The sequence below is a fragment of the Bos indicus x Bos taurus genome, chromosome 5, assembly GCF_003369695.1.
Source record: "Bos indicus x Bos taurus breed Angus x Brahman F1 hybrid chromosome 5, Bos_hybrid_MaternalHap_v2.0, whole genome shotgun sequence".
Taxonomy (NCBI): domain Eukaryota; kingdom Metazoa; phylum Chordata; class Mammalia; order Artiodactyla; family Bovidae; genus Bos; species Bos indicus x Bos taurus.
Window position 1 is genome coordinate 99,096,781 of NC_040080.1, and position 23,995 is coordinate 99,120,775.

Sequence of the window (23,995 nt, forward strand, 5' to 3'; positions counted from 1 at the left end):
TTCATTGTTAGTGTAGAGAAATGCAGCTGACTTTTGTGTGTTGACTTAGTACTCCACAACTTAGCTAAATTTGTTTTATTAGTTCAAAAAAAATTTTTTTTTATAAAAGATCATATCATCTAACAGAGATCATTTTACTTTTTCCTTTTTAATTTGGATGCCTTCTTATTTATTTTTTTCTTGCCCAATTGCTATTTAGGACATCCAGTACTATGTTGAATAGAAGTGGTGAAAGAAATCATCCTTGCCTTGTTCCTGATCTTAGAAGTAAAGGTTTCAGTATTTCACTGTTGAGTATAATGTTCACTGTGGATTTTTCATGCATAGATTTTATTATGTTGGGGTATTTTTATTCTATTTCTGTTTTTTCTTTATATCATGAAATGTTGAATTGTGTGTCAAATGCTTCTTTCTGCATCAAATGAGGTGATCATTTTTTTTTTTTTTTTCTCTTCATCCTGTTAAGTGATGTATTCCATTGATCAACTTTCACATGTTGAATGTTCCTTGCATTCCAGAAATAAATTCCATAAGGTCATGGTTCATAATCCTTTACACTGTTGAATTTAGTTTGCAAGTATTTTTTTAAGAATTTTTGCTATTTTTATAGGTACCTTTGCTATACAACAAATTGAATCAGTTATACATATACATATATGCACTTTTTTTCAGATTTTCTTCCCATTTAGGTTACTACAGAGCATTGAGTAGAGCTTCCTGTGCTGTACAGTAGGTTCTCATTAGTTATCCATTTATATATTGATAATAGTATACATATGTCAATCTCAATCTCCCAATTCATCCCACCTGCTTCCTACCCAAAGCCCAAATCACTTTTTAAATTGTTTCCTACTAAATCACGTGTATCAGCTTAGATCTTGCTACTTTCTGAAGTCTTTCCTTATACTAATAAGTATAAGCATTATAGCAATAAGTAGATAAAAAAACTAACACTGCTCTTGGGGCACTGTGTCAGCTCATAAAAAAAAATAGTATTATTGCTATAATTTTTTGTTTTTATATAATATTCAGAAACATGGGAATATGTTTTATTTTATCCTAGAATTTATTACCAAGCTCTGATTTTTAGAGTTGAATTTTAATAGCAACCATTGGCCAAAATATTATTAAATCCATTATATTAACCAAATTTTATTAGTTTTAAGCTACATCTAACTCATAACTAAAAGTATACAAGTAGTATTTTTGCTGATTGAATTAATAAATTTGACTTTAAAATGAATTATTATTATTTTGTAATAGTGGCTAATAGTTGTTACACCACAGGGATTAATTGTTGGGAGTTTGCAATTATTGACAAGTCCCATAGTGATGAATGCATCTTACAACTCAGAAACAGAGGAAGGCACTAATGTGTTCCTTTGAAATCACACAAATGCAGGAGGGAAGGGGTTACATGACAGTGATGAATTGATTAGAGAGTGAATCCTTAATCCTTGAATAACTAAAATTTTGTCCAATATTTGTTTGTTTCAGGTCTTACCTTCTCAAGAAAATAAGGCTGATTGTCTCAGAAGAAAACCAAGCATGTGTCATTGTTTCTAAGAGTGTATCTCTTGTCAAAGTCAATAAAACAGGGTTTTGCTTTCATGGTGTCTCCTCCAGTGGAGGAAAGCTTGGATGTTTTTCTTTTTCTCCAGTATGTTTGATTATGTGGATCCAGGTGCTGAGTAGATAGGAAAGGGGATTTAACCAAGGTTATGGGTATAGCTACCCAGGTGAGGACGATGGGAATGAAAATATGTGTCAAGTAATGACTGTGATGTAGACAATGAAATCAAAAGTAAATGAAAAGTATGACCATGACTATAAAGAAAGTTGAATGCTGAAGAATTGATGCTTTTGAACTGTGGTGTTGGAGAAGACTCTTGAAAGTCTCTTGGACTGCAAGGAGATCCAACCAGTCCATCCTAAAGGAAATCAGTCCTGAATGTTCACTGGAAGGACTGATGCTGACGCTGAAACTTCAATACTTTGGCCACCTGATGTGAAGAACTGACTTACTGGAAAAGACCCTGATGCTGGGAAAGATTGAAGGCAGGAGGAGAAGGGGGTGACAGAGGATGAGATGGTTGGATGGCATCACTGACTCGATATACATGAGTTTGAGCAAGCTCCAGAAGTTGGTGATGAACAGGGAGGCCTGGCATGCTGCAGTCCATGGGGTCTCTAAAAGTCAGACACGACTGAGTGAACTGAACTGAACTGACTGATGGACATGACAGGAATAGTGAAAAGGTCACAGGGCAAGTAATTATAGGATTGCCAGAGATGGGATACTAGGGAAATTCAGATCAAAAGTGGGCTAACTGGGACTTCCCTGCTGGTCCGGGGGCTCAGACTCTGCACTCCCAATGCAGGGGGCCTGGGTTTGATCCCTGATCAGAGAACTAGATCCCACATGCCACAACTAAAGATCCCCAAGCTGCAATGGAGATCAAAAATTGTGCATGTCACAACTAAGACCTGGAGCTGCCAAATAAATATATATATACAAATATATATACAAATATATATATATATATATATATATATTTTTTTTTTTAAAGTGGGCTAACTGAAATTAAGAAAAAGGAGTGGCATTTGTTGATAATGACCAACTCTAAACTATGACTTGGGGCTTCCCTGATAGCTCTGTTGGTAAAGAATCGGCCTGCATTCCAGGAGACTCTGGTTCAATTTCTGGGTCAGGAAGATCTGCTGGAGAAGGGCTAGGCTGACTATGAGAATAGAGTGATGGACAAAGACAAAGGAAAAAATGGATGTGAGGGAACAAATAAGCCAGAAAATTGGAAAGATAATTTATGTGGCTATTGAAATCATCATGAATGATCAGATAAGAAATGTTGGAAAGAAATGTTGGAAAAATGTAAGAAACTCTTTAGAAAATGAATAGAGTGACCTAGGGCCTCAAAGATGAGAATATCCAAAAATTGGTATAGTATTCAGATTACAAGACATTTGATGGAAGATGTTTTTATGGAGAGAGGGAGAGAGAGTGGTCTGGAAGGAGCAACTTCTGAGAGAGAAGAGAAGACACCTGGTTGGAGTGATTGGGAGAGGAAAAAAAAAAAAGCAGTCTAGGATTATGAAGGATGTGGGAGAAAACACAGTCACAGCTTGTGAGGGCTGTTAAGTAAACAGTGACCTCAAGGGGAAGCTGTAATTCAACTAAAGTAAAAAAAATAAAGGCAGAGGGTCAAAATTAAAGGTAGCAAATTTTGTTGATGACTGACAGTGAGTCAGTTACAAGGTACCCAGTGATTTGTCAACTGCACAAGAAATGGTTATGGTTTGGCCTCCAAGGTTTTATTTTTAAAACCACACACACTAATCATTTTTCATATGTGTTCACGGATTTGGAGGTAGAGACACAGGGATGCCAAGTTTTCATAACTGGTCTGAATATAAAACACACAGAGCCTTGTCTTGGCTCCCATGATAGACATCCCTTATTGTAAACATCTTTTTGAATTTGATTTTACTTTTCAGAAGAGAGGTCATAAGCAGGTATAAAAGCAACAATTCATCAAACTGCCTGAAGGGAAAGATGTGAAAAACAATGATGAAAAACAACCACTTGGACAGGTCAAGAAATGATAACTCAAGAGGACACTGAAGAGCTTCTACCCAATTTCCCTAAGTTCCAGGAAGTTTTCTTAGGAGAAATGGTGATTCTTGAAAATCACATCATTCCTAGGATAGTAGAGACTTCTGGTCAGCATATGTGACTTGAGGGAGAAATAAATAATTCACATTTTATTAAAAAAATAAAACTAACTAAAGATGCATGTGTGCTTACTCAGTCATGTCTGACTCTTTGAAACCCTTTGGACTGTAGCCCATCGGGCTTCTCTGTCCATGGGATTTTTCAGGCAAGAAAACTGAAGTGGGTTGTCATTTCCTCCTCCAGGGGAATGTTTCTGACCCAGGGATCAAACCCATGTCTCTTGTGTCTCTTGCATTGCAGGCAGATTTTACCACTGAATCATTGGGGAAGCCCAACTAAAAATGACTCTTTAATGAAAAAAAAGTCATAAAGTAAGGAGGAAATCGACATATGTCTTGTCTTCCCAAATTCTTTCAGGACTCAGTGAATAAAAAGGGGAGGTAACAGCCTAATTTTAAGGAGCCTATTTTAGTTCTCCTCTCTTTCCAGACTTGCGTTAGTGTCTGAAACAGTTATCTTATTTCATTGTATATGATGTGTGCCAATGTACTTGTATAAAATTTCCTTAGTAAAGTAAAAGTGAATGCTTCATTCTGGAAACAGAGTGGATATCCCTCACATTATGGAAACAGAGTGGATATTCAAACACTGAATTGATTTCAAAATCATCAATAGTGCTTATTTTCCAAATTTTACATTTTTTACAACATGAGTACTAATACCAGGAAAAGTTTCAGAGAGTAAAAAGAATTTAAAAAAAAAGATTAAGTAAAATATTCAAAGATAATATCATTGAAAGTTGTTGAGAGTAAATATCAAATATCATCAACACCAAAAAAAATTAAAAAAAAATAATTCTGTGAGGGGACTATAGTCATTGTTTCACAATATACACGTGTATCAAATCACCATATTGTACACTTTAAGCAATAATATCACAGTAAAACTGGAAAACAGAAAAAATAATCTGGAGAGTTAAGTAAAAATAAAAATGAATATAGACATGTTTGTCATTAGTGTTTGTAACTCGTCATTTTTTTTTCTTCTTAGCGTCTCTTGATAGTAGTTATGTGAAAAAATTTCATCTCTGGGGAGTAGACAGCTGACTTTCTTGGATGTATGATGAATGCACTGATGACTTTTCCACAAAGAAACTGTCAGCCTTTAAATGTGTCTAAAAACAAGCTTTCTTATTGTCCCGTGCCAGCATCACTTTCAAACAAACAACAGCCTGTCAACAGAGAGTTCAAAGCATATTGCATTTTTACTGAATTCTCTCTCAGAATTACCAAAAATGGGGAAATGGAGAAAATATTCTTAACTCTTAGAAAAAACTTCTCATAAATGTCCTTTCATCATATCTCTTACTTTAAAGTATCTCCCACCAAGAAGTGGCTCTCTCAAATGTCTCTTCTTCTTTCTGATCTTCCCTAAAACTTTCCCTTCACCTTTGTGTGAACCTTAAATGTTTTTTTTCCTCCATTGCCATTATTCTACCCCCTCATCTGTTACAATCTTCATTTACATAAAAGTATCCAGAAACCTCTTAGCAAGACTGAATATTCTTTAGCTGAAGTGGGGAGGAAACTAGGCTGTGAAAACTCAAGGTTTAATATCTTTACTCTTGGCCAATTAATTTGTAGAGAGGGCTTGAGTAGAAGGTGGTGAGAAAATTTTTTCAGTTGATCTTTAAGAGTTTCAACTAAAAAACTAATGAGACGTATTTACATTAAGTCAACGCTCATTCTTTGTTTAGCTTAAATTGGAATACAGATGAAAACTCAAGGCCTTCATTCCATCTATGGATTAATTCCTTATCCAGACATTCTTTTGCTCCTGCTCACTAAGATCCCTGGATCTTAGGCATTTTCTCACTGTCATCCCCATGGAAGAGAAAAGAGTACTCAAGGAGACATTTCCAACACAGAGCTCTGTAGAAAGTTGAGGGAAAAAGGAACTACTATTTTCCAGAAGGTCCTTAAAGTGAAACAGACCACAAATTCTCTAATTAGCAAGAGCAAACCCAAGGCAAGCAGGCAGCCTGCTGTTTATCTGAGGACTAGGAAGGAGACCAGCTGGCTTTCCCTCAAAGATAACAAATACTATTTATTGCTCTGTGAAAGAATCTTGCCAGATTAAGCGTATTTGCAAAAAAGAAGAAAAAATAAAGTTCACATTGGTATTTTTTAAACCCTTGAAGAAAATTAGATTGTTATAAGAAGTTGCTCTGGACATCAAGCTAACTATTTACTGTTCCTTTCCTTCAATACAAAGTGAAAATAGTAATACTGAGCCTACCCAGCCTCTTGAGTTTGTTGTATCACATAAGATAATTATTCTGATGGCATTAGAATAAATAAGCTCTAGGTTTTTAATCTGTGTTCTACAAAGTATTGCTCTGTAGCTGATTATTGCCATTATTATTATTAGGCCAGTCTATAAAGCTTGCTTTCCTGAAATGAAATTAACAGGAAGGTTTGAACACCGGGCCTTCATGAGCATGTAGAGCATTTTAGAAAATATTTGAATATTAAATAATCATTTAAAAATCACTTGGTTGCAATATTAGTTTTGAGGCTACTAGGTTATAGTATACATTTAGTATGTATAATAAAGTTATTTTTGATATTAGCATGTGTGATAACAGAGACAAAATTCTGTGGAAAAAAAATGAACTAATGAGATGCACATAATACCAAAAGGAAAAGAAAAATAAAAACAACTGCTTCTATAGCAGAGGATCTTAATGTAAATAAAAGCAAAATGCAAGCTGAGAGATCACCAAAAATAAGTAATAGATCTAAACTTAATCATGACCTTTCCTATTGAATTAGAAAACAAAGAAAACCATTTTAATGTAAATATACCATTTATGGACTTCCCTTGTAGCTCAGTCAGTAAAGAATCTGCCTGCAATGCTGGAGACCCAGGTTTGATTTATGGGTGGGGAAGATCCCCTGGAGAAAGAAATGACAACCCACTCTAGTATTCTTGCCTGGAGAATCCCATGGACAAGAGGAGCCTGGAGGGCTACAGTCCACGGGGCCGCAAGAGTCAAACACGACTTAGCGACTAAACCACCAACCCCACTATCATACCATTTATGATATGTACAAAAATGCAAATATATTCTTTGTAAGTAGGAAGTTCACTTTGTAAGCCAACAAGTGTTGATGTTGCTTCATATCACCAATAACTGTTCTATGGCAGGTCAATTAGAAGAGACTCCAGTTAAGTCCTAGATTGTTTTTCTGGGATCGAGGCTACTACTGAGATTCAGACTGAGAGAATTCTTTATTGTGTTTGGAAATGTTTGGCATCCCGGGTCTCAGGGAAACAAACCTGAGGAGGTTCTTCTACTCATTTGGGGAAAATTGCCAAAATATCTTTACCAACTCCCAGTACCCCATAGTATCAAAATATTTTGGCAATTTTCTCAAAATGGCTGGGAGAGCCTCCCCAAAGTCACCTTCCCCAGAGCCACTTTGGGTTCCGTGTCAGTAAACAGAGTCCCAAGGAAGCTAATTGATTCTGCAAAAGCTACAGAGTGGCAGACCTGGGAAGTGACTTTTCCATTTTGGTGCTTTTCCACTACCTCAAGCTGCCTCCCTTCCAAGTCCCCTTAAAGTGTAATTGGACCAGCTCTGGAAAACTACACAACAAACTTCTGACAGAGATAATGTTTCTACAGTGGGAACGAAGAGACGGCAGTGAAGAGAATTTTACCTTCTCTCCATCTTCCTGTGACTTTTTTTTTTTTTTTTGAAGAATTCACGATAAGTATGCATTAGATTTGTGATTTTTAAAATAAAATAAATTCTATCTGGTGATTTTTTGTTGTTGTGATTCCTAAGACAGTTGGAGAGAATATTTTGTGACACTCAGTGGAGTATTTCTTTCCATTTTCATACATTGAAAGAAATGACACATAATACTCTTCTGGAGTATTATTTTTCTGTAGTATGATTTTTCTACATGCTTATCACTTCTAATCTCTCTCTTCATTTTAAATATAAAGAATTCTGAATAGGATTTTCCTTGCATTTGATTTTTTCATTTTTTCCTCCTATTATCTTACTATACAATGTTGACAAAGTATTCCACGTTTCATATATTAGTGCCTGTGTACTGAAAAAATACAGCAAAATTGTGGCAGAATAAAATAGGTTGGACCACTGAAAATGCAAAGGGAAATATAAAAAGGGTTTCAATCACACATTTACAGATGTTTTTCAATAAAGGCAGAGAAGGCAGACTAGATTGAGTCATTTCTGATACTGACAAGATACCCATTTGAGAATCAATAGCATTCCTTTACTGGTGTAAGGTCACTAGCTTGTTTTACCAAATGAAGACCTCCCTCTTAAGTGGTGAACAGATCACAATGTTTGGGGCATTAATCATTTCTTCATATATTTTCTTCACCAAAGACTTTCATCCTGTATAAATTCAGAAGGGAATCAGCTGAACTAAAAAGAAACTCAGTGTACAATCAAGACCTGTCCTCCAGAACTGGGCCAACCTCTCTCTCCTTCTCCCCCCACATGCACACTTGCTGGGACTTAGCGTCTCCTTTGAATTTATTGTTGTCATAGAAACATGTGTTCCTAGTTGACCTTTTGTTTTTCAAGGGGAAAGATAAACATACCACCCACTTTGGGGACCCAGCGAGGAGCTATTCCCAGAGAATTGCACCTTCCCAGCTGCAGAGTCTGACTCGCACAGAGGAGCAGCCATCTCCCAGCCTTGGCAGCAACAGGCAGGGAATGGACGCCAGCTGCACTGGGGCTGGAGCTTCGTGAACCCTTTCCTATTAGGACACATGCTGTCTGTCTTTAGGAGTGAAGGCATGCTTCAGGTCAAATAAAGAACAGCCTTATGCAATACAACCCCCTAGTATTCATCTTTTGAAAATAACAGCAGGCAGGCCACCTGAGGTAAAGGGTAAGTAATAAAATATCTCCCATTGGACATAATGGAAATATACTGCATGTTATAGATCAGAATTTTTAAAGGGAGGACAATTCTAATGTTTATAAGTCCTGCATATTGCAAATGGATTTTAGACTTGGACGATACTTTAGGTACTGAGCATTAGAATCCAGACCCAAATCAAGCCATGATGCATCTACATATCCAGAGTTATTGTGTAGAGTTTTTTAAAAAGTGCCGCCCCTGAGGATTTGCCACTGGGTGCTTTTGTGTAATGTATCAGCTGCCTAAGCACCATATGAGAGAGCTCTGCTGGTAGATCTATCTGTATGCTTGGCATCTTACTTAGATGTTTCAGAAACATCTCAGACTCAACATAGAACTCTTGGTTTCTTCCACAAACCTGATTATCCTCCATACCCGTCCCCATTGCGGTAAATGGAAGGCAAGTACATCCAGTTGTTTAAGCCAAACTTGTGACTGTTAGCGAGCCTCCCCTTTCCCCTTGGGAGCCTCTGACCCGTTTGCCACATTTAAACTGTCAGAAAGCTCATCAGCCTCACCTCCAGTGTGCTTCTAGAATATGCCATCTTCCAATAGCCTCTAGTTAATCTCCTTTCTCCCATACATTCCACTGGCATATTTAATTTTCCCTGCGGCAACCACAGTGTTCTTTGACAGAGTGAACCAGGTTAGGTCGTTTTTCCTACTAAAACCCTTAAGTGTCTTCCAGATATTTTGGAGTTAAATTCAGCTCTTCATTGTGACCCAGTAGTCATGTACAGATGTGAGAGATGGGCAGTAAAGAAAGCAGAGCACCAAAGGATTGATGCTTTCGAATTGTGGTATTGGAGAAGACTCTTGAGAGTCCCTTGGACTGCAAGGAGATCCAACCAGTCAATCCAAAAGGAAATCAACCCTGAATACTCATTGGAAGGACTGATGCTGAAGCTGAAACTCCAGTACTTAGGCCACCTGATGCAAACAACGGACTCAGTGGACAAGAGCCTGATGTTAGGAAAGATTGAAGGCAGAAGGAGAAGGCAACAGAGGATGAGATGGTTGGATGGCGTCACCGATTCGATGGCTATGAACTTGGGCAAACTGTGGCAGATGGTGATGGATAGGGAAACCTGCCGTGCTGCAGTCCATGGGGTCTGCAGGAAAGAGTTTGACACGACTTGGCAACCGAACAACAATGATTGTGGCCTAAAAGGTCATGCACGGCCTGACCCCTGTTTAGCTCTCCACCCTCCTTTCAGCATTATCTACCTTACTCTTTGCACTTCATGTTGTAATGTGCTCAGTTGTGTCTGACTCTTTGCAACACCATGGACTGTAGCCTCCCTGGCTCCTCTGTCCATGAGATTTTTATGCAAGAATACTGAAGTGGGTTGCCATTTCCTCCTCCAGAGGATCTTCCTGACCCAGGGATCGAACCCCCATCTCCCGAGTATCCTCCATTGCAGGTGGACTCTTTACCACTGAGCCATAGGGGAAGCTCTTGCACTTCATACCCTCTCCTCAAACATACCAAACAATTTCCTTCTCAGAGATCTACATATGCTGACACTCTGCCTAAACTGTTTTTTCCCCTAGAGCTTTCGAGTGATACCCAACCTCACTTTACTCAGCTCTGTGCACTGGGAGCACCTCTTCAGAAAGGCCTTCCCTCACAATACTCTTTATAGTGAAGATTATTAAGAAAATGAAAACACTTTAAGAAATAAAACCCTTTCCTTGTTACTATTACATCACTCAGTGTATTTTCTCTAAATCAGTCATTGCATTTTGAGGTCATCTTTCTGTTTTCCTATTTATTGACCTTCTTACCCTACTAGAAGGTAAACATTTTGTCTGTCCCTAAGCGGTGCTAGGCAACATTCTGAGAGTTTTATATAAACATGCACTTAACCATACCTATTTTTATAGGTGGAAATTATTCCCAACATTATGGAAAAATTAATTTATCCTGCCTATCCTCCATGACACCTTAGTTCCCTTTCTTTTTTACTCTTCCATTTTAGTCTTCTTACTTCTTGAAGAGAAGCACAACTGCAGCTTATTGCAAAAGAAAAAAAAAAATGGGTTAATCTGTAAGTGACTTGGTGTAACTCCTAAGTGGTAAACCAGGACCCTAGATCACCATTCCCCAAAGAATCCTTCTCAGGAAAGCACCTTGATTTATTGCTTTAAAGATTTAGAAACATCTTTCCCTGCCTGCTTTGGCATAGAAGAGGGTACAAACGTGCTTGAACTTTCTACATGCTTCAGGGCATATGTGTATAATTTAATGTACCACATTCTGAAAACTTCTTTCTCTGGGAATACAGACACACAACCAGCCAAACAGAACACACCCTTTATTGAGCCTAATTAGCTCCTGGGTGGTCTGGCACTAGAATCCTCGCGTTGGTAGCTTAAGTGTATTCTTCATACTGTCTTGAACCCAAAGAAATAAAAGATTCACTCATTATATTATTTTATACATTGTTAGCATTAAAAGGATAACTTCAAGCATAATCATCACAGGTGATTTATTATAAAACAATAAATACATGTCTATGCCTATGTTTTTAATTCTTCTATAGCCATTGACAACAAGCTTTTCACAGTTGTACTGTGCTATGTTTTAAGTTGCTTCAGTCATATCCGGCTCTTTGCAACCCTATGGATTGTAGCCTACCAGGCTCCTCTGTCCATGGGGTTCTCCAGGCAAGAATACTGGAGTGGATTGCCATGCCCTCCTCCAGGGGATCTTCCTGACCCAGGATCAAACCTGCGTCTCGTGTTTCCTGCATGACCAAAGCAGGTTTTTTACCACTAGCACCACCCGGGAAGCCCTTTTAGAGCTGTATCTTGGTCTTTATTATCATTATCATTTATTTCTAAAAATGCCTTAATCTCCCAAAATATAACATATTTTCTCTTTTTCTCATAATTTTATTGAGCTCCCATAAACTCTATACATGTAACTTATTTGTTCATTCTCTTTTCTATATCACAATATAGATTAGGTGATTCCAGGAGTCTTTGGACAGCCCATTTAGAAATCAAGCACATGTCAGTGTGACTTCCTCCATCATATCTCCTCCTAAGGCAGTCTCTGGCTTTTTGTATGGAGTTCCATTTCTTCATAACCTGGTGGTTTAGAAACTTTAGTTCTCCAAATTCTTTGAAATTCCAAGGTAAAGTGTCAAAGAGTATTATATGGTGAGGAGGGGAACAGGAACAGGGAGCAAGGCTGTGAGATTCTCCCATGTTTCCATCCACCAGAGAAGATATTTATTGCTTTTAAATGTTAGACTTCTGAATAGTATTTTGAAGAAATTATTCCTACCCCCCCAAATTTGAAAACTGTCTTTTGGCTCATGATTTGTGCAACTCTGAAAAACATGAGATAAACTTCGGGTTGAGGTGGGTTTAGTATACCTGAAGCTACCCAAGGAACTTGGGTCTACAAGGTACTGAATTGTTTACACCTTCCGGAGGCCTGGAAATAGCACCTTTAGAACTCAGGCTTGTGACAGAACCTCAGGCCCTCCCTGTGTGTGCTTGGGAACTCTCTTGCTTCTAAAAACAATTAGGCCACCTTGAAATGGACTATACTTTGAAAGTGGACTATGTTCCTCAGTGCCTGATTATAGTTGGACTAAACAGTAGCCTCCATCTTGATCCATCACATTTTCTACTTCCTCTTCTTTGCTTTTGATGATAATGTCCCTTAAGCTTAGCATCCCTCAATAGGAAACCCTACTTTCTTCACTCCAAGCATTTCCATATTGAAAATCCTACTCATTATTTTAGACTTTATTAAAGATTATCTCTTCTGTGACGCCCCCATGCTTCCATCAGTCAGCAATGATTGTTACTTCTTCTGTACTGCACAGCCTGTACAGCCTAGGAGTACTACATCCTGCCCCAATATGTGGTTATTTTATGCTTCTTGCCCCCGAGAACTCGCCTGTGTCTTACATTTTTGGTGTTTGCCTCTACCACACCCACTCAGCCCAATACATAATGTAGTTCCCTGTGTGTGCAGCAAAGGTTCAATAGGAGATTACAGTTCTGGATTTGTTAGGTAGATGATCAGTCAAAGTTCTTCATTTTAGATATCATAAACCAAATAAAATATTATAAAGTAATTAGCCTCCAATTAAAATAAATAAATTTATATTAAAAAAAAGAAAATTAATTTTAAAAGAATATTTAGAACTTGTGTTTACAGACCAGACTACCAGGAATGATCTCTAAAGTGATATCAGAGAATTGGGTCCATATGGGCTCCAAAATCACTGCAGATGGTGATTGCAGCCATGAAATTAAAAGACGCTTACTCCTTGGAAGGAAAGTTATGACCAACCTAGACAGCATATTAAAAAGCAGAGACATCACTTTGTTAACAAAGGTCCATCTAGTCAAGGCTATGGTTTTTCCAGTGGTCATGTATGGATGTGAAAGTTGGACTATAAAGAAAGCTGAGGGCTGAAGAATTGATGCTTTTGAACTGTGGTGTTGGAGAAGATGCTTGAGAGTCCCTTGGACTGCCACGAGATCCAACCAGTCCATCCTAAAGGAGATCTCCTGGGTGTTCATTGGAAGGACTGATGCTAAAGCTGAAACTCCAATACTTTGGCCATCTGATGTGAAGAGCTGACTCATTTGAAAAGACCCTAATGCTGGGAAAAATTGAGGGCAGGAGGAGAAGGGGATGCCAGAGGATGAGATGGTTGGATGGCATCACCGATTCAATGGACATGGATTTGGGTGGACTCTGGGAGTTGGTGATGGACAGGGAGGCCTGGCGTGCTGTGGTTCATGGGGTTGCAGAGAGTCAGACACGACTGAGCGACTGAACTGAACTGAACTGAGACTTCTATGTGGGCTTCCCAGGTGCCGCCAGTGGTAAAGAACCCACCTGCCAATTCAGGAGATGTAAAAGATGCTGGTTCAATCCCTGGGAAGATCCCTGGAGAAGGAAATGGCAACCTACTCCGGTGTTCTTGCCTGGAGAATCCCATGGACAGAGGAACCTGGTGGGCTACAGTCCATGAGATCACCAAGAGTCAGACACGACTGAAGTGACTAAGCATGCACGGACCTCTATGCAATCATACACTGGCAGAGCTGTGGTACTATGAAAATCATGAATGCTAGAACTTGGACAGGTTGACCAAATCACAACCATTGCCTGCTCTGAAACTCTGTGCATCTTTATTTGATGGCCTACTTTTGCCTACATGGATTGCTCACGAGCCTGCTTCTTTGAATTCAACACCTTTGAACTGAAAAGTCAGAATCTGCTGAGGTTGCTGTGTGTGCTCTGAATGTGTACTTAGTTGTGTCCAACCTTTTGCAACCCCATGGGCTGTCGCTGGCCAGGCTGCTCTGTCCATGGGACTCTCCAGGCAAGAATACTGGAGTGGGTTGCCATTTCCTCCTCCAGGGGCCCTTCCCTGACCCAGGGACCAAACCTCTGTTTTCTGCATCTCCTGCACTGGCAAGCAGATTCTTTCCCACCGCACCACCTGTGAAGCCTTGGTGAGACTGTCTCGGAAAATGAGTTTTCGCTTCCACTGGAGGCCATCTGTGTCTTCACCAAGGCTTACCAGGTGCAGAAGTGACCTAAGAGGAAAAGGCTGTAGAGACCAAATGCAGAAAATGAACTCAATTACATGTCATTTTTGTTTACAATTGTAATTTTTTTTCACAATTTTTATTTATTGAGATGCCCACAACTTCACTTTCTCAACTCGGAAAGAAAATCTTTAATTCCTATTTGCCTCTATGTATACGATTTATTTTCAGTGCTATCAAAGTTCTACCAAGATTTAGTTAAAATTCACTCCCATATTCAATGCTTTTATTGTATAAAATAAAAACGCCTCATGCTTGACCAGCAAATGCAAACTATATGTAGGATGGATAAACAACAAGGTCCTACTTGGGAACTATTGTACTCAATATCCTGTGATAAATGGTAATGAAAAAAATATGGAAAAGAATATATATGTATCAGTATAACTGAATCAGTTTGCTATATGCAGAAATTAACACAACATTGTAAATAAACAATATGCTTCAATAAAATAAAAGTTACAGAATGACCCATGCTTAACTGATTTTTCGTATACTTCCTCAGCCATTTCTATACAGTATTTTTAGTTAGTTCCTTTTCCTACCAAAAGCTCTCACTGTAAATGGATTAAAACAATATCTGGCAGCTAAGCTATATTCATTACCTTGCCCTTATAACAACTCTCTTACCTTCACTTATTCTAAAGCTAAAACTCTTAATCCATCTGTTTCTTTTCCTGAACCATTGCTATACCTTGATATCCTTTTACGCAGACCCAGTTGCCCCTTCACAACTGGGAAAATGAGGAACAGAAGTTTTTATTCTTGATATGCTATGTGGAAGAAGCCCTAATCCTTTTGTAATTGTACAGTCTCCAAAGTAAATCCATGTTCTCCCATCCTCTGATGCTTACATAAAAGCTTCTTTGGAAGCTTACATAGAATATTCTTTGGACCTTAAATATGACACAGTAATTCAGGTTCCTAAATGACCCATTAGTAGCAGTTCCTCTCATTCCTTTACTAACTTGAGTGTATTCATAGGAGAATATGTTGCCTCACCAATTTAGGGACAACGCCCCTTGTCAGCTCGGAAGCAGTTATGGAACGAGAACGACGCCCCTTTTCCCTAGGCAACATAATTCTCTTAAAAGAAAAGGGGGGAATAAGAGAATCATTTCCTAAGCAGGTTGATAAAGAGTCTAGGGGTCCCCAAGGAGAGAGAAGTCTGGAATTCTCAAGGAGGAAGAAAGGATATAATCCACATTCCTTAGGATTATATAACAATAATGTATCCTGCCTAAGGACAGTCTTTGGATTAAACCTTCTGGCTAATTCTGTTATCTTAAAATGTAAATTATGGGAGTAGGTCTGAGTAGGAGGTCTTTACAACCTCCAGACATTCTTTGGATTACATAAACCTCATTGTTAACACTAGCAAGCGGGTACTATTTCTGCCCCCTTCTGATGCCTATGTCAGAAGCTTTCTCTATCTCCTTTATACTTTAATAAAACTTTATTACACACAAAAAATAAAATAAAAAATAAGAGTCTTGAATGGATTGAAATGTAATTCATTTTTTTTCTTTTTATTTTATTTTATTTTTAAACTTTACATAATTGTATATGAAGTGTAATTCATTTGAACCAGTCTTTGTGGAGATGAAATATGAATCAGGCTGTTCTATGTTTATGGAAATAGATAAGACAAAGGCTCTACCTTCAAAAAGTTATGGACTAACAGGAGAGAAAGATAGTGAATAAAAATTGCAGTATTTTGTGCAAAGTACAAGAATAAGATACAATGATAATACAGTGGGTGGGGGGCGGATTTTGTCTAGAGAAAGAGGTCAGTGGATGATGTTTAGCTAGGTTTCAAAAGATACATAAGAACATTTCAGAGTTGAAAAGAGATAGAAATGCCCAGTCAGACCAGAGGGAATAGTGTGCATGAAGTTCCAAGTACTTGAAGCAGTAACAAGTAGAGAATTTTAAGCAGTTACTTGGTAAGCTAGATGTGGCTGGACAAGTATGTGGGAACCAGCACATGCAGGTTCTTGTACGTCTGTCAAAGACATTTAACCATCATTTAGCTTTAATTTTGCAGGTGATGGGAAGCTGTTGGGAAATTTTGAACAAGAAAATGACATGATCAGACTTATATTTTACTTGTATCAGAGACATGCTTCTTGGCAGCCTGTAGAGGAAAGGATGGAAGAAGGTGAGATTGAAAGTAAGAAGGCTAGTTTAACAGTATGTGAAAGTGAAGTCGCTCAGTCGTGTCCGACTCTTTGCGACCCCATGGACTGTAGTCCCATGGATTGTAGCCTATCCCTCTGTCCATGGGATTTTCCAGGCAATAGTACTGGAGTGGATTGCCATTTCCTTCTCCAGGGGATCTTCTTAACCCAGGGATTGAACCCTGGTATCCCACATTGTAGATATGTAGATGGTAAAGTCATAGCAACTAAAGAAGGGTAACTGTTGACTTGATTCCCACCTTTCTTGCTTGGGAGACTATCTGTCCCTAAGTAAGCCAGGGGATAAGATAAGATCTCAGTGATTATTGGAGACGATATAACTTCTAGTGAGATATTTTAGTGCAAATACCTAGTAAGCAATAGTTTCTCTGGGTCAGACACTTTGCATGAAAATCTAGAGATGTTAATATAAAGATGAAAGGTACCATCATGTAAATTTGGGGAATTTAGGTTTCCTAGGGAAGAAGAGAGAGACTGAAAAGACATATGTGGTCAAAAACATAGATATTTAAAGAGCAAGCAAAAATGTTTCCAGCAAATGAATCATATACGTAGGAAGAGAACCAAAAGCAAATGTCAGAGAAACAGAGGGCATAGGGTTTCTACATGAAAGGAGTAATTAAAAAATAAAGCATCATAGTGAGACTACACTTTGGATTTGGTCATCAGATCATTATCTGAAAATGTGGCTTTTATAATATTGTATGAGTGGAAGAAGCAAGTGTAAAGTTTTATTTTTTCTAAAAGGTTAGCTAGAAAGCAATATAATGTATTGAAGAAATTTCTCAAAGATGGAGAGGTTAAACACATATCTGAGCTGAAAGGAAGGATTCTGCAAAAAATGAGAGAGTTTGAAGGGAAAACAGATAAACCAAGGTTTAGAAATAAGGTGAAGAGTATGAATGGGTTTTTTAGCCTCAATAATAGATATACAGGGGCTTTCTGGGTGGCTGAGATGGTAAAGAATCTGTCTGCAATGCAGGAGACATGGGTTTGATCCCTGGGTCAGGAAGATCCCCTGGAGGAGGGCATAACAACCCACTCCAGTATTCTTGCCTGGAGAATCCCATAGACAGAGGAACCTGGCAGGCTTGCAGTCCATGGGGTTGCAAAGAGTTGGACACGACTGAGTGACTGAGCACAAAGATATACAGAACCTTCTTTTTGGCGACTTGAGAGAAGAAAAGATTCTTGTGTATGGAGATGTGTATTGTCATTGTCATTAGAACGGCAGAATAGCTGGGTCATTTGACCTCTGGTAGTGGGACATTCAGGGATTAGATGGGGCTTTTGGAGGGGGCACAGATTTGGAATTCAGTTTTACTAGGGGAAAGAGGGAGTGTATCAAAGTGGAGCAGAGTAAGTGTTCTTGCCCTATTCATCATAAATTTGTCATGATAAACTTTTCTTATTTCTTATGTCATTTTCCACCTCAGAAGTATAATTGAATAAGTAGCCTCTTGTCATTTTCTTTCTTAATTGTATTCTTTCTTATTTTCCCCCTCTCCTCTTCCTACTGAATCAAATTCTCAGGATTTCCTGTTTTCCCTCTTCAAAATTCCTACTTGCAGTTGACAGTTGACATTTACCAAAGTCCTAAGAGGGACCAAAGGGGAACATTCAATCTTGAGAACAGCCAGTTTACAGATTTACACTTGCTGTTTTGTTCTTAAAATATTGTTTTTCTTCTACTACTACATCTGCATGACTCGTCTCTACACTGATCATCCAGTAGTCTCCTTTTTCATTTTCTTTTTCTGAAATTTTGAAATCCTGCTGTAAACCTGTCAAAGTCCAATCTACTTCTTTCCTCATGCTTAGGAGCCTTGATGGATTTTCACTGGCTTATAAACAAAGACTTGAAAGGATGGGACATGAAGATATTTGAGACCTATGTCCTCTGCCTGGCTTTCTTCATGGAAAGGAAATGGCATACAGAAATTTCAACCTCATTTCTGCATATCATACCACCAAGAGAAAGACCTTCTTTCCCAGTCAAATAACAGTTCTGAACTTCAATAAGATTGGACCAATCTGAACAGATCACTTTGGTCTAGATTTAAGCTTAAGACTATTTGGCCTATAACTCAGATTATTGCATGTTTTACTGAGGTGAAGGGGATAAGATTACAATGATTGGTTCATATCAATTAGGATCCACTCGGATCTGAGGGTGGCATCAATTCTACCTTAACCAAATGGATGGGAAAAAATGGAATGAATGCCAAGGAGTCAATAAAATGCTTAATACTATAGGTTCAGTAGTGTTTCAGAGAAGAATTCACTATGCAGGAACGTATCTTGGGTATGTGACCTACGTAACTGCACGCGGTTATCATTCGTTATACAGAGTAAACAGCCCATGTACATTATATACAGAATTGTTTTTGTTGTTGTGCTGTTTAATCTCTAAGTCGGGTCCAACTCAACTTTTTCATGACCCCACGGACTGTAGCTCACCAGGCTCCTCTGTCCATGGAAATTTCCAAGCAAGAATACTGGAGTGGGTTGCCATTTCTGTCTCCAAGGATCTTCCTGATCCAGGGATCAAACCGCATCTCCAGCTTGACAGGTGGATTCTTTACTGCTGAGCCACCTGGGAAGCCCTATGTATAGAATATGTAGAAAGTATATAGAAATAATTACCATATTTTTGGTCTTTCTCAACAAGTCTAAATTTCAAGAGAAAGGAGATATATTCCTTTTTCTATCCCCCAACTGAGAACAATACATGTTTATGAAACAGGTTATTTTCCCAGGAGTACAAAGTGCTAGCACCTGCCTTGCCAGGTTAGGCAATTTTTGTTTTCTTTCCTTATCTCCTCATAGAGATGCATCACGACATCAACTAACATTAAAGAAGCTACATTTGTAATTCAACACCTGGTCTTCTGCAATTCACTTCTTTTTTTTTAGATAGATGGAAATGGTAATGGTAATAATCTCTGTACCTTGCTGGCATGTACTAAAGCTTGGACCTTTCTGTTTTTGTTTGTTTATTGTTGCTTGCTCAATTACTTTCTAATGCTGTTTGCTAAAGAACAAAGTAGTGATGTTTTAAAAATTCATTGCACATTTTAAATATTTACATTCACCAAATTAAAACTTTATAGAGCATAACATTATAATAATGGAGTACATCACCTCATTCGGATTTACCCAAATGTTAAATTTCAGGGTTTCAAATGTGAGAATGAGGCAAAACATTCCTATTAATTCCTGCATGATAGGCGCTGGCTACATCATGATTGCAAGTAACAGAAATATAGGACCTTTCTATGCAATTTTATTGACTGTGTGCTGCACAGCATAGTGGGTATTAATCATGTCAGTCCTCGTGAATGGAGCTTCCTGCAGTGCTGCAGTGGTGCATGTAATAACACAAGTCAGTATCTACATTATTTTAATCCATTAACTTCAATGTTTTTTCTCAGTCTTTTTATTCTTTTCATTTTATGTATTTATTTATTTTGGCTGTACTGTGCAGCATGTGGGATCTTAGTTCACTGACCAGGGATCGAACCTCTTCCCGTTGTATTGGGAACATGGCATCTTAAACACTGGACTCTAAGGGAAGTCCCTGGTGCAATTTTTTTAAAGGGTCTAAAATTAGAGATACCAAGGGAACATTTCATGCAAAGATGTGCTCAATAAAGGACAGAAATGGTATGGACCTAATAGAAGCAGAAGATATTAAGAGGTGGCAGAATACACAGAAGAACTATACAAAAAGATCTTCACAACCCAGATAATCATGATGCTGTGATCACTCATCCTCACCTAGAGCCAGACATCCTAGAATGTGAAGTCAAGTGGGCCTTAGAAAGCATCACTACAAACAAAGCTAGTGCAGGTGATGGAATTCCAGTGGAGCTATTTCAAATCCTGAAACATGAGGCTGTGAAAGTGCTGCACTCAATATGCCAGCAAATTTGGAAAACTCAGCAGTGGCCACAGGACTGGAAAAGATCAGTTTTCATTCCAATCCCAAAGAAAGGAATAGCCAAAGAATGCTTAAACTACCGCACAATTGCACTCATCTCACACACTAGTAAAGTAATGCTCAAAATTCTCCAAGCCAGGCTCCAGCAATATGTGAACTGTGAACTTCCAGTTGTTCAAGCTGGTTTTAGAAAAAGCAGAGGAACCAGAGATCAAATTGCCAACATCTGCTGGATCATTGAAAAACCAAGAGAGTTCCAGAAAAACATCTATTTCTGCTTTATTGACTATGCCAAAGCCTTTGACTGTGTGGATCACAATAAACTGGAAAATTCTGAAAGAGATGGGAATACCAGATCACCTGACTTGCCTCTTGAGAAACCTGTATGCAGGTCAGGAAGCAACAGTTAGAACTGGACATGGAACAACAGACTGGCTCCAAATAGGAAAAGGAGTACATCAAAGCTATATATTGTCACCCTGCTTATTTAACTTCTATGCAGGGTACATCATGAGAAACGCTGGGCTGGAGGAAGCACAAGCTGGAATCAAGATTGCCAGGAGAAATATCAATAACCTCAGATAAGCAGATGACACCACCCTTATGGCAGAAAGTGAAGAAGAACTAGAGTCTCTTGATGAAAGTGAAAGAGGAGAGTGAAAAAGTTGGCTTAAAGTTCAACATTCAGAAAAGTAAGATTATGGCATCTGGTCCCATCACTTCATGGGAAATATATGGGGAAACAGTGGAAACAGTGTCAGACTTTATTTTTCTGGGGTCCAAAATCACTGCAGATGGTGATTGCAGCCATGAAATTAAAAGACATTTGCTCCTTGGAAGGAAAGTTATGACCAACCTAGACAGCATATTAAAAAGCAGAGACATAACTTTGCCAACAAAGGTCCAAATAGTCAAGGCTATGGGTTTTTCCAGTGATCATATATGGATGTGAGAGTTGGACTATAAAGAATGCTGAGGGCCAAAGAATTGATGCTTTTGAACTGTGGTGTTGGAGAAGACACTTGAGAGTCCCTTGGACTGCAAGGAGGTCCAACCAGTCCATCCTAAAGGAGATCAGTCCTGGGTGTTCATTGGAAGGACTGATGTTGAAGCTGAAACTCCAATACTTTGGCCACCTGATGCAGAGAGCTGACTCGTTGGAAAAGACCCTGATGCTGAGAAAGATTGAGGGCAGAAAGAGAAGGGGACCCCAGAGGATGAGGTGGTTGGATGGCATCACCAACTCAATGGACATGGGTTTGGACTCCAGGAGTTGGTGATAGACAGGGAAGCCTGGTGTGCTGGGTTTCATGGGGTTTCTGGACACGACTGAGTGAACTGAACTGAACTGAGAGCCCTTTTAGAAAATGAATAACAAAATAATTGCATAAGTGAGAACTTAAAACTCCTTGAAAGAATGTAAACTAATATCATAAATAAAATATGCTTATATCCTTTTAAGTTAACAACAACTATCTTTAAAAACTGTTTCTTAAATTTGTATACCCTGCCAAGTGAGAAGTTTGGCAAATTTCAGAACTTGTTAGCCTGGTACCTGAATTCCTTTTCACATGAGCTCAAGCATCTAGTACAGAGTTCCAAAACGGGCCTTGGTGTTTTTTGTATGCATGAATGAATCACTAAGGTAAATAGCAAGAGTAGCATGAGTTATGAGTCCATTTACAGCCAGGATAGTTATTAGCTGTTTGTTATGTCTGCTTTCCCTAAGGGGCTTCCCTTATAGCTCAGTTGGTAAAGCATCTGCCTGCAATGCAGGAGACCTGTGTTCAATTCTTGGGTCAGGAAGATCCTCTGGAGAAGGAAACGGCAATGCAGTATTCTTGCTTGGAGAATCCCATATACAGAGGAGTCCGGCAGGCTACAGTTCATGGGGTTGTGAGAGACGGACACAACTTAGCGACTAAACCACCAGTTCTGCTTTCCATTTTTTCTTTATCTGAAATGGAAACTACAGCCATTTATTCAGATGTCTGCATATTGGAGTAAATATACTGTTTAGATATTTCAAAGACCACTGGACATTTGATATAAGTGGATATAATACCTGGAAAGATGGATCATCACTGTGACCTATTGGGCCTCAAGCCTGTGGAACAAGAGCTACGATCTTTAAGGATGCCCTGGTGATGGTTCTCATCATATATTCATTTAGCGTTCTATTCCAGTCTCAATGCAAACTGGCCCAGCTTAAAGAATTGCTGTAGTCTATGAAAACCTGTGATCAGAGTGCTGTGCTAAACATGGTATGCTTGCAAGAGACAACTAATAGAGTTTCAGGCATATGATATGTGGCCATTCATTTATTTGGCAAATGCATTCTTTTCTGTGGGGTTAACAAAGAACAACAGAGAATGCACACTTTCACAGGAGACAAATAGTAATATGCATTTACAATTCTGCCCCAGAAATAGGTTAACTTTGGTAGCCTTTGCCATGATGTAGTCCAAGGAGATGTAGACCATGTGAAAGAAAGAAGTACCGCATAGAATATCACATTGATTCATTAGATTGTTGACATTCTGTGATTCAATCAGAATGAGTAAGAGTTTATTAAGATTCTGGAGGCTGGGTAAGACACGTGCACTTCAGAGGCAATGAGATAGCTTCAGCAAAATTTTAAAAGGGTCTATAGTGAGGGCTGGGGCTTCCCTGGTGGCTCAGTTGATAAGGAATCTGCCTGCAATGCAAGAGACCTGGGGTTGATCCCTGGGTTGGGAAGATCCCCTGGAGAAGGGCATGGCAACCCACTCCAGTATTCTTGCCTGCAGAATTCCATGAACAGGGGAGCCTGGCGGGATACAGTCCAAGGGGTTGCAAAGAGTTGGACATGACTGAGCGACTAACACACACACACACACACACACACACATGGTGAGGGATATGCTGATATAACCCCTACAAAATAAAAAATAAATTCCTACATGTTGATACCTTATTACAGAGAAGGAAGTACAATGCTTGGAGGGGTTGTTGGGTTCTAGAGGCAACAGGTTTTACATGTAGGTCTACTTCTCTGACTGATATACCAGGGAACACAAAAGGGTGTCAGAACTGAGTAGAACCAAAAGCAGTAAAGGGTGCAGCAGAGAATTTAGGCTGCTGTCAAACAGCCCTGCCATTTGGGTCAGATGATCCATCCCAGTTGTGTTTGAAGAGTAAGTGGGTAAAAGAGTTTCAGTGTGGCTTTAGGACAAGCCCTAGCAGGAGGATCCTGACACAGTCTCCTAGGGTTCTAGACCAGGGCCATGCTAACAACAGAGGAGAATTATACTCCTTTTGAGAAGCAGCCTCTTGTAAGTGACTGAGTCCTGGAAGATGTAGAAGAATTTCCATAGAGTATCAGGTAACCAGGGCTTCCCAGGTGGGGTTATTAGAAAGAATCCAGCTGTTAATGCAGAAGATGCAAGAGGTGTGGGTTCAATCCCAGGGTTTGGATGATCCCCTGGAGAAGAGCATAGCATACTCCAGTCCAGTATTCTTGCCTGGAGAATCCCCATGGACAGAGGATCCTGGCAGGCTGCAATGTCCACAGGGCTGCAAAGAGTCGAACACCACTGAGCGACTGAGCTC